The sequence below is a fragment of the Lactuca serriola genome, chromosome 4 (genome assembly GCF_051521515.1).
Source record: "Lactuca serriola cultivar US96UC23 chromosome 4, Lser_US96UC23_V15, whole genome shotgun sequence".
Taxonomy (NCBI): domain Eukaryota; kingdom Viridiplantae; phylum Streptophyta; class Magnoliopsida; order Asterales; family Asteraceae; genus Lactuca; species Lactuca serriola.
Genome location: NC_136411.1, coordinates 48,547,810 through 48,557,500, shown reverse-complemented (window position 1 = coordinate 48,557,500; position 9,691 = coordinate 48,547,810).

The window sequence follows — 9,691 nt, the reverse complement described above, 5'->3', positions numbered from 1 at the left end:
ATCTTAACCCAAACCCCAGACATCTCTAACTCTCTCTTCGTCTCTCTCCATATCTACAAGAAACACGCCTTCTCTTCTCTCCTTTAACTCTCCCCCTTTCTCTTAAATACTCTAAACCTTTAATTTCTTCATTCCTCTACTTACGTACATAATCTAATGATGATTTCTTATTTGTTTCAGGCTTTATTGGAAAAAAGTACAGCCCTTGCTGTTGCTGGGACAGGGCCATTCATTCATGGTGATTTAGGGGAAAAGGGTATCGATTGGAAAAAAAAACTTGATCAAATCCTCCAATTTATCCATTCTTTCTTTCTTTCTCTCTCTCTCTCTCTCTCTTTCTCTCTCTCTCTCATTTAAAGAAATACCTCAAATACAACTATATGGGCAATGAATAGGTCGATACCCTTGATTTGATCCTCCATCGAGATGCTTGATGTTGAATCCCAATAAGTATCGATTTATTTTGCTCGATTTGGTGAATTCGTTACTTATATTAGTGTAATTTGTTATGATTTCTGAAATCTATGTAGTCAATCACTTAACTTTTTGTGGAATCCTCACTTCTGATTTTTGCTTGGTCTACACATCAGTCTTTCTAATGTTTAAATGGTCAGTTGTGAAATTAAAGTGACAATTTTTTCTGATTTTTGCATATGTTGCATATCTTCAATCTAAATTTGCATATTATCCTTATCGGTTATGATTCTTCAAATATGATGACTGTTTTCTGAATTGGAGTTGCATTTCATATTTTCCCTTCTGCTTCCGACTTCCCCTACCACATGTCACATGTATCTGTTGATCACATTTTTTTCTTTTACTTCATATTTTGATAACTTATAAGATTCGTTTATGTTTTCATGTTATTTTTTTTCTTTTTTTGTTCTCTGTAGGATGTGCACAACAATTGGGATTTGTATGGGATATGGAGTATTGGAGTTACATTTCAGATTTGTCCCGGGACAACAGGCATAACTTAATGAATAAGTCTACTATTTCATGGATTTATGGAAAAGAAATTAGGATTTGGTGGGAGTTCAACTAAACTGCTGACTTTTTCTAATATTTATATATCAGAAACTGGTTTCAGGTTATTGTATATTTGACCCTTTTTATATCATTTCTTTTTCTATTTGATCTAAAAGTTTGGTTATGATTATGGATATTTTATTATGATTTATTTCATTAATATGAGAGAATCAAGGGGGTGCTTCATGATGTTGATGAAAGGAAACAGAATCTGGGGATACAACCGTGTTTATAATGGTAATGCCTTCATCCATCTCTCTCTATCTCTCTCTCTCTCTCTCAAAATTTATTTTTTATTCATGACAATGAGAAGTATGCGTTTCTGTATAGGACACATAGTTATGTTCAATTTCATGTGTTTCAAAGCAAATTTGTGATTAGTTTTTGTATTTTCAAAATTGTTTGTGGAAATACATAGCTATACTTTCTTGACTTGGTGCTTAATTTGGGTTTATTATGCAGCATCCATGAATGATTTCTTCACAAATGAGTCAAATCAAATGTTTTGAGTAATTTGTCGTTAATTCCATATTTTTGTTATTAATTTTTGATGTTTTTTATTGTTTGCCAAAATTTGAATTGGTTTTTCTGTGGTTTGATGTGAACATTACAAGTTGCAGGTACCCAAAGGTTTGACTACATTAAAAAAAACACTCATAATGTCCCTCAAAAAAGTCTCAACTTCTGATTATTTCATCTTTTCAAGGTTATTGTGACATTATTTTTTCTTACAGATGAATTTAAAAAATCCATAAGTAGATTGTGCTTTTGGTTTTTTACTTTTGCTTTTTGTTGCATTTCTAAGGATGCAGTTTAGTATGAATTGTTTTTGAATAGCTAAATTTTGAATAATATATTTAAAGGAATAAAAAAAAGAGTAGTTTTATTTTTAAAGCTTTGAGAAAACTAAACATCATCGTTTTTTATTTTATCTCATTTCATTGTTTTAAGAAAACAATATTTATGTCTCCAAGTGGTAAATTGTCTACTTTATTTTCAGTTTTGCGGAGAAACTGAAATGGTTGTGACATTTTCTTATTCTCTATTTTATTTTCGCACACACTGTGCGTAATATCTCTTGATGTTGATGGATGCAACGTTTCTTTTAGTTGCTGCTGGTGTGACTGGGCTGGAATTTGGATGAGTAACATATATTTGCCAAGAATAGAACAATTTTGCCCTTTGCATCATTATTTTATTTATTTATTTATTTTTTTGTAATTGTCAAATGAAAGTGATTATTTTTTTATTTTATTTTTGTTTATTTTTCAAATGAAAGTTGATCCAGTTACTCAGTGACTACACATTTTTATGTGTTATAAGTTGATTGAGTTACTCACTAACTATACATTTTTATGTGTTCCATTGTACTTAATGAAGTTTGATTTGAGATGTATCCGATCACTTTAGAAGATGAGTTTTTATAAATGGCAAATATTATAGTTTATGAAGAGATTATCTATTGATTATTTGAATTTTTATTTACCCTAACCAAGACTAAATTTAAAACAACTTTTCTACATGTTTATATGTATATTCATGAAGTTATTCTTTAAAAGCATTATTATAAATTAAACGATCAACATATTTTAAATTTAATAATTGGTATTGCTTATATTTTAAGCCGGAGTCATACAACTACTAACAAATTTAAAAATTTTATAATTATCAAGGTACAAACCATGAAAATAAAGTTGGATAACCGAATAAACTTTGGTTCTTGACACTTTTTAGTAAAACCCAAAATAGAATACTCAAACCAAAAGGGAACAAACAACGAAAAAAAATAATTTTTGGTTTTTTTACACGCCTCATTACCTATGATTGAAAGTTGGATGTCCGATAAATTATTTGCGCAAAACTGTTAATCATCTCTATAAAACTATTTGTACCCGTCGCTTCGCGCGGGTAAACGGCTAGTATATATATATATATATATATATATATATATATATATATATATATATATATATATATATATATATATAAAAGTTGCATTACATGTATAAAGGGACCGCAAAATGTTATAAAAATGTAAAAAGATATATAAAAGTTATGTAAAAATGTAAGGGAAAGTTAAAAAAATGGTCTAATACATAAAAACGTTGTAAAGTATTTTAAAAAAATGTCTATAAAAAATGTTTTTACAAAAGCCTTAAAAAGTTTAGAAAACAAAATCGTAATTTTTTGGGAGAATTTGTTTAAAAAGAGTTGGACCACAATTCAAGCCACAACATTACGTCTTGCAAGGTTGTAATGTCGTTTCCGGTAAAAAAGTATGTCATATCTCATATACATCTACGATCAAGAACACAAAATCTCTCTTACTTGCTCTAATGTAATCATGGGACTCATTTTGATTTTTAGTAATACTAATACCAAACTCTTTCATTTTATCACTAAGGGTGTGTTCGGCACGGAGCGTTTGCGATCTTCTAGCTTCTAACGTTTGACAAAACGCTCCGTTTTGAACAAAAAGTCTTGTTTGGCACTAGAAGCTTCTAGCATTTAGTTTAAACAAAACGCTCCAAATCCAAATGTTACTTCATGTAGCGTTTAACAAAACGTTACAAGCTACCTGCTACCCGCTACAAGTTATCCGCTACTAGCTAATTTTGCCGAACACACCCTAAAGCAAAGATTTCAGCTTCTGCATTCTTTCCATATATGAATCTTTAAAGCTTACATAACTTATCAGGATGTATTAATGTTTTTGGTTGCACCATATAAACTTCCCTCCTAAGGTGACCATTTAAGAAGACAATTTTGACATCTATTTCTATACCTCATAACCTAAATATGTTATGTGAATCAGAATCCTAATTGTGTAACGCCCAGATCTTCGTATGTATTTTAAAATCAAATTATTCATTTTTGCAAAAGGACTCGACGAGTTAAAGGCCCCAAACTCGTCGAGTAGAAATGGAATTTGGACGCGGGACTTGAAGTCTACTTGACGAGTTAAGAGCCTCAACTCGACGAGTAGGCTGCCAGAGTGAAACCCTAATTTCCAGGGTTTTGCACCATATTTAAACACCTTAACCTCCAAAGGTTGGCCTCATTTGCAGCCTCCATCACTCCAAAGCCTAGCCACAAAACCCTAATCCACCTTTGAGTGTTATTGAGCCATTTGTGTGTTCTTGGTGAATTTGAAGCTTGAGAAGGAAGGAGAAGCTTGAGGGTTCAAGAGGAAGCCAGTAGATCCGGAAGTTGAGTTGCGTTTCTGACTCATTTGAGGTATAAAGTTGATACATTGGCTTTCCATTGCTTATATCTTCATTTAGGGTTGTATTTTGTTACTTTTGGGCCATATTGAAGTCATTTTCGGGATTTGAGTGTATCATGAAGTTGTGACTTCAGATCTAGGCACTTATGAGCTTATAAGGCTTAAAGTTGTCAGCTTCATCAAGCCTTGGCCCTTCCCTATGCCCTAGACCTCTTATATAGCTTAATTTTGGTGTTTCTAGCTTCATGGCACCATGTATGAACGTAAAGTTAGCAACTTTACATGGTAATTTAGTCCCGGGGGACCAGACATATGGTTTGGAAGCATTGAACTCGATTGAAAGTGACTGAATGGATTTAGACCAAGGGGGACTTGATGAGTTGTTTATCCAACTCGGCCAGTTGGGTCGTGCTCCCCCAACCTTTTCTGTTACTGGGCAAACTCGTTGAGTCTAGGGGATGACTCAGCGTGTTAGCCATTGTTTTGGGTTTTGAAGATTGAAGAACTTGACAAGTTCAAGGAGGAACTCGGCGAGTTGAGAGGGAAATGTCTCGACTCTGTTATGAGGAGGAACTCGACGAGTTCATGAAAGAAATCGACGAGTTCGATTGAGATTTCCAGGGTTTTATGGATCAAAGAAATCGACGAGTTGATGGACCAACTCGGCGAGTTGAGTCAACCAAGATGTTGACTTTGACCAGGATATTGACTTTAACCATTGACCAGATTTAACCCTTAAAGGGGTTATGAGTATGAAAGGGTAATTAAAGGAGATTTTTATGTGTAGGAGTTTGAGAGGAGTTGATCCCAAAGCCGAGGACAGTTCATCTGCTACACGACATTTGAGGTGAGTTACATTTCAGTAGAAGTGGGTCGAAAGCACCAATGTCGACCCACTAGTAAGAGTTATAGTAGAGATGATTTTCTTGGTGATAATTATCTGGTATGTCACTATTTGTTATGATTTATGTGTCAGTATGTTATGATATTATGTGATAATGGTAGGAGGGGTAGGATAGGCCCCAATACCGGTCGAAAGGACCGAAGGGGTATGCCAGCACCCTGATAAGCTAGGTAGTATATGATTTATGTGTTTATGAGCTAGGATGTTATATTGTAGAAGTAGGGGAGAAATAGTCTTCGGTATCGGTCAAAATGACCGAAGGGGTAGGCCAGCACCCTAATATGCTAGGTGAGGTACCGATCAAAAGGACCGAAGGGGTAGGCCAACACCTTAATATGCTAGGCAAGTTACCGGTTGAAAGAGATCGAAGGGGTAGGCCAACACCCTGATATTCTAGACAATTACCGGTTGAAAGAGATCGAAGGGGTAGTCCAGTACCCGGATATGTTACACAAGATGTTTATTGTATGGTATGTGGTATGATGGGGGAACTCACTAAGCTTTGTGCTTACAATTTTCATTTTTTGTTTCAGGTCCTTCTTCTTCGAAAGGGAAAGGAGTCAACACGGTAGCAGCGCATCGCACATGAGATTCTTGGGATTTGTACTCTGACATTATTTTCCTATGATATATTTTTGAGATAGTTGACTTATGGCATTTTCAGTAATCTGTTTTATGAATCTTTAAATTAAAAATGAAATTTTTGGTCTTGGAATTTGGGATGTTACAAGTTGGTATCAAAGCCTTGGTTTAAGGGATTCGGACACACCTTCGGGGGTGTCTGGACTCAAATCGAGGATTTGAAAGATTTTTACAAGAAAATAATTTTTCTAAAAATTTAAAATAAAGAAGTTTTGAGAAGAGAACAAGGTGTGTGATGCGTGCAATCGGTTGAGCTCAAGTGAGTTTTCCTCAAGATACCCATACATGTTTGTTATGATATATGATATGATTATGAGAACTACATGCTAGATTAGGGTTGAGGATCTAGGAAGGATGCCTTATATGCCTATTGTATGTGTATGAGAATTGCATGCTAGATTAGGGCTAAAGATCTACGAAGATGCCTTATGTGCCTGCTATATGTGCTTATTAAACTACATGCTAGAACTGATTAACCAGTGATGTGATGGCCTGAATAATGCTTGGTTTGGTTACTCAATGTCCGGATGCTGCTTGCTTTGTGCTTTTAGGGGTTCCAGTTATCTTTAACTAATTAGTAAATGAATACATTAAGTTACATATTACGAGGACTAAATAATTTCAAAAGGTTAGGTTTAGCCCTATTTTCGCAGCTCTTGTCTGAGTCCAACCGTTGTAGGGTAGGACCTCTCATTCGAAGAATTATCTGGTCTTAGTGATATGTAATGGGATTCGCGAGCTAGTTAGGTAAAGGTAGCATGGATTTCTTTATGCAACTGATGGTAGAGAGTAGGTCGGAGAGTTACCTTAGGATAAGCCTAGGATGAGATTAGTGCAGCAAGCAGTAGTAGTGAAAGGGACTTGGTGAAGTCAAGGCAATCCTTGAGGAAAGTACGGATAGATGTGGAAGGTAGTATGGGCCCGTACTACTGAAAGCAGAGGATCCGTACTCAAGTCAAGGAGGGCTGAGATAAAACCATGGAACTTGTAGAGCGTGTGAGACCTCTCGAGATTATATATGACTCTGGCGATTATGTGTTTTGTTTCAAAATGGTGTTAACACATCACAAAGCAGGGGGTTCGGGTTCTGGGTCAGGTTCAGGTTCGGGGTTCGGGTGCAGGTTCCAAGCTGGTTGATGACGAACTACACGAGTTCATCGCATATGAGATTACGAAAAGCATCCTTGAGGCGATCCCGATGATTTTCGGGTCGATCAAGGAAGGGATTATCGATCTGATGGAGGAGCGCCTTAGGGCGTTCAGGAGTGACATGGCATCTGGCCAGCCAGGGACACGCACACTGTCCTTCAAGGATTTCAGGGGATGTGGTGTGCCAGACTTTCACAGGGTGAAGGACCCCATTGTGGCCAGGAGATGGATTGCAGACATTGAGTCTATACAGTTGACGAGCTTCTACCTTGAGGGGTCGAAGGTCCGGTATGCTGCGGGATGTTTGAGAGACAGAGCTAGAGACTGGTGGGAGGCGGTAAGTGACACGTTGGGAGCCCCAAACATTGAGGCTATGACTTGGTCGGACTTTGTGACCATGTTTAGGGCTGAGTTTGCACCAACTATGGAGATTCAACAGTTGGCCAAGGAGTTTCTTGATATGAGGCAGACGACTGAGTTGGTGGCGGAGATTACCACCAAGTTCAGGGAGAGGGCCTTGTTGTTGCCTTAATATACAGGTGATAAGGAGATGAGGAAGACTCGGTACTATGATATGTTGAGAACTGACATCCGGAAACATGTCAGCTACTCAGCATGCCCGACTATGGAGGACATGATAGCCAGGGCGAGAGAGCAGGCGATTGATATAAAGCACATCTGGAAGAGGAAGGCGGAGGCTGGGCAGGTGACTGGGGTTTTATGGAAAAAACCCAAGGGATCCGACTCTAGGTCGAAGGGCTAGCAGGGTCGGAGTTGCTATGAGAAATGCAGCAAGACTCACAAGGGAGTTTGCAAATTAGGATCGTCAGGTTGCTATAAGTGTTGGGTTATGAGCATTCTAACACTCCTATGATGTACATGCAACCCTATAAACCTTGGATCTATGTTTTCTCTACAATACATGCAAATAAGAACTTTCCAAGGCTTTAATCCTAACTAGCATATTATGAAGTTCTTAAACTACAAAGTACTAGTTAGATGACATACCTTTTTGATGTAGCTTGATGTCTTCAAGCTTTAAGAGCTTAGCCCCAATAGTGTGGAAGCCTCAAATGGAATCACAAATCACCAAAACACCTTGGAAGACTTTAGAGAATATGGATACTTGGTTCTCTCTAGTGAAATTGGCTAGCCTTTCTTAGTGTACCACACTAGTGCCAATTTCACCAACCAAGGACATCTTTATATATTGTGGAGGATTAGGGTTAAACCCTAATACCCATGAACTTTCATTTCCTAGGATCCATGGGTTAAACACTCCATGGACTATCCATGAAAGCTTAGCCCAACCTAAATGAACTTGGCCCATTCCATATATATAAGAGTCCATATTTAATTAGTTCCTTTTGATCACTTAATTAATTATAAATTAATTCTTGATCAATACTAATTAAATAATATGATTCCATATTAATATATTAGAACTTATAATATATTAATATTAATCATAAACATACTATTCTCAAAAGATTATCCATATAAATTGTGTCGATGAAGTGCAACCCAAATGGACCATGTCGGGTCGGGTCAAGTACATACCAAATATAGTTATGGACTTAGACATTAATCCAACAGTCTCCCACTTGGATAAGTCTAAAACTATTATTGCGTATGACTTCAAACCTAACTGGCAATCGTAGCTCTTAAAGCCGCTGTCGAACTCTGATCTTGTCAACGAACTTGTCCATTAGATAAGGGATCATATATTCCTCCATTCTAGATATCATATGAACTGAGACATGGATTATAATCATTCTCTCTGTCCATTTGTTGTTTCCCGATTTCCGATTTATGACGACTGACTAATTGAACAAATCAAATCAGTCCTAGCCCGACCGAGCACTTCCATTTGTCATCATCAAATCATCGAGGGGCCCACAGATATCGCTTTTATCTCGAAGGTAAAAGGAATGGATAAACTTCGACTCATATGGCTTGCTCTACTATTTGTTGAATCATACACAAAGGCACGTTGTATAGCACTGAGTTACCAAATGCGTTTTCGTGCAATCAATGTACAACCAACTCATAGTAACAACTCATATATCTAGGTTTGAAGAATATAAGATATTATCGTCTCATGATCACTCGTGATAAAATCCATGAAGTGATTCCAATGAGCGCGGGTTGAATCCAATACTTAGAACTTATGAGCACTCATGAGTTTTGTAGCCCTTTGTCCAACACCTTAGACCTCTACAAGCCAACCCATGACAGTCTTAATTCATATCTACTTCCAACATATGACCGACTGTGTATGGTTTGAATAACTTAGTCATTCCGGAAGAATAACATAGTTTATTCTGGAAGTCAAAACATGCAAAGTGAAACACAATAATAATTGAATCCAATATGGTATCAAAACCTATGAACATAAATAAAACACCTTTTATTTATCACCATATGATTACACATTATTCATTGTATACTGTTTCAGCTATCAACTTTATTCTTGAATTTAAAACAATAGTTGTCCCATGCTCCAAGCATGTACACTATGTTTTCTAAACACTAGTCATTCCATACACCAAGTATGCATACTATGTTTGTCTATGATCTTTACTTTGTGAACTAGATCCATTGAACATAACTTCAATGATTCTCTTTTCACACTCCCAAATCCTTACTGCAAATACAAGAATTCCAAATTCATGTCATTTACTGAAATATGTTGGATTCTAAACTTATATGCATTGATCCTCTGGTAATGATTATGCAAA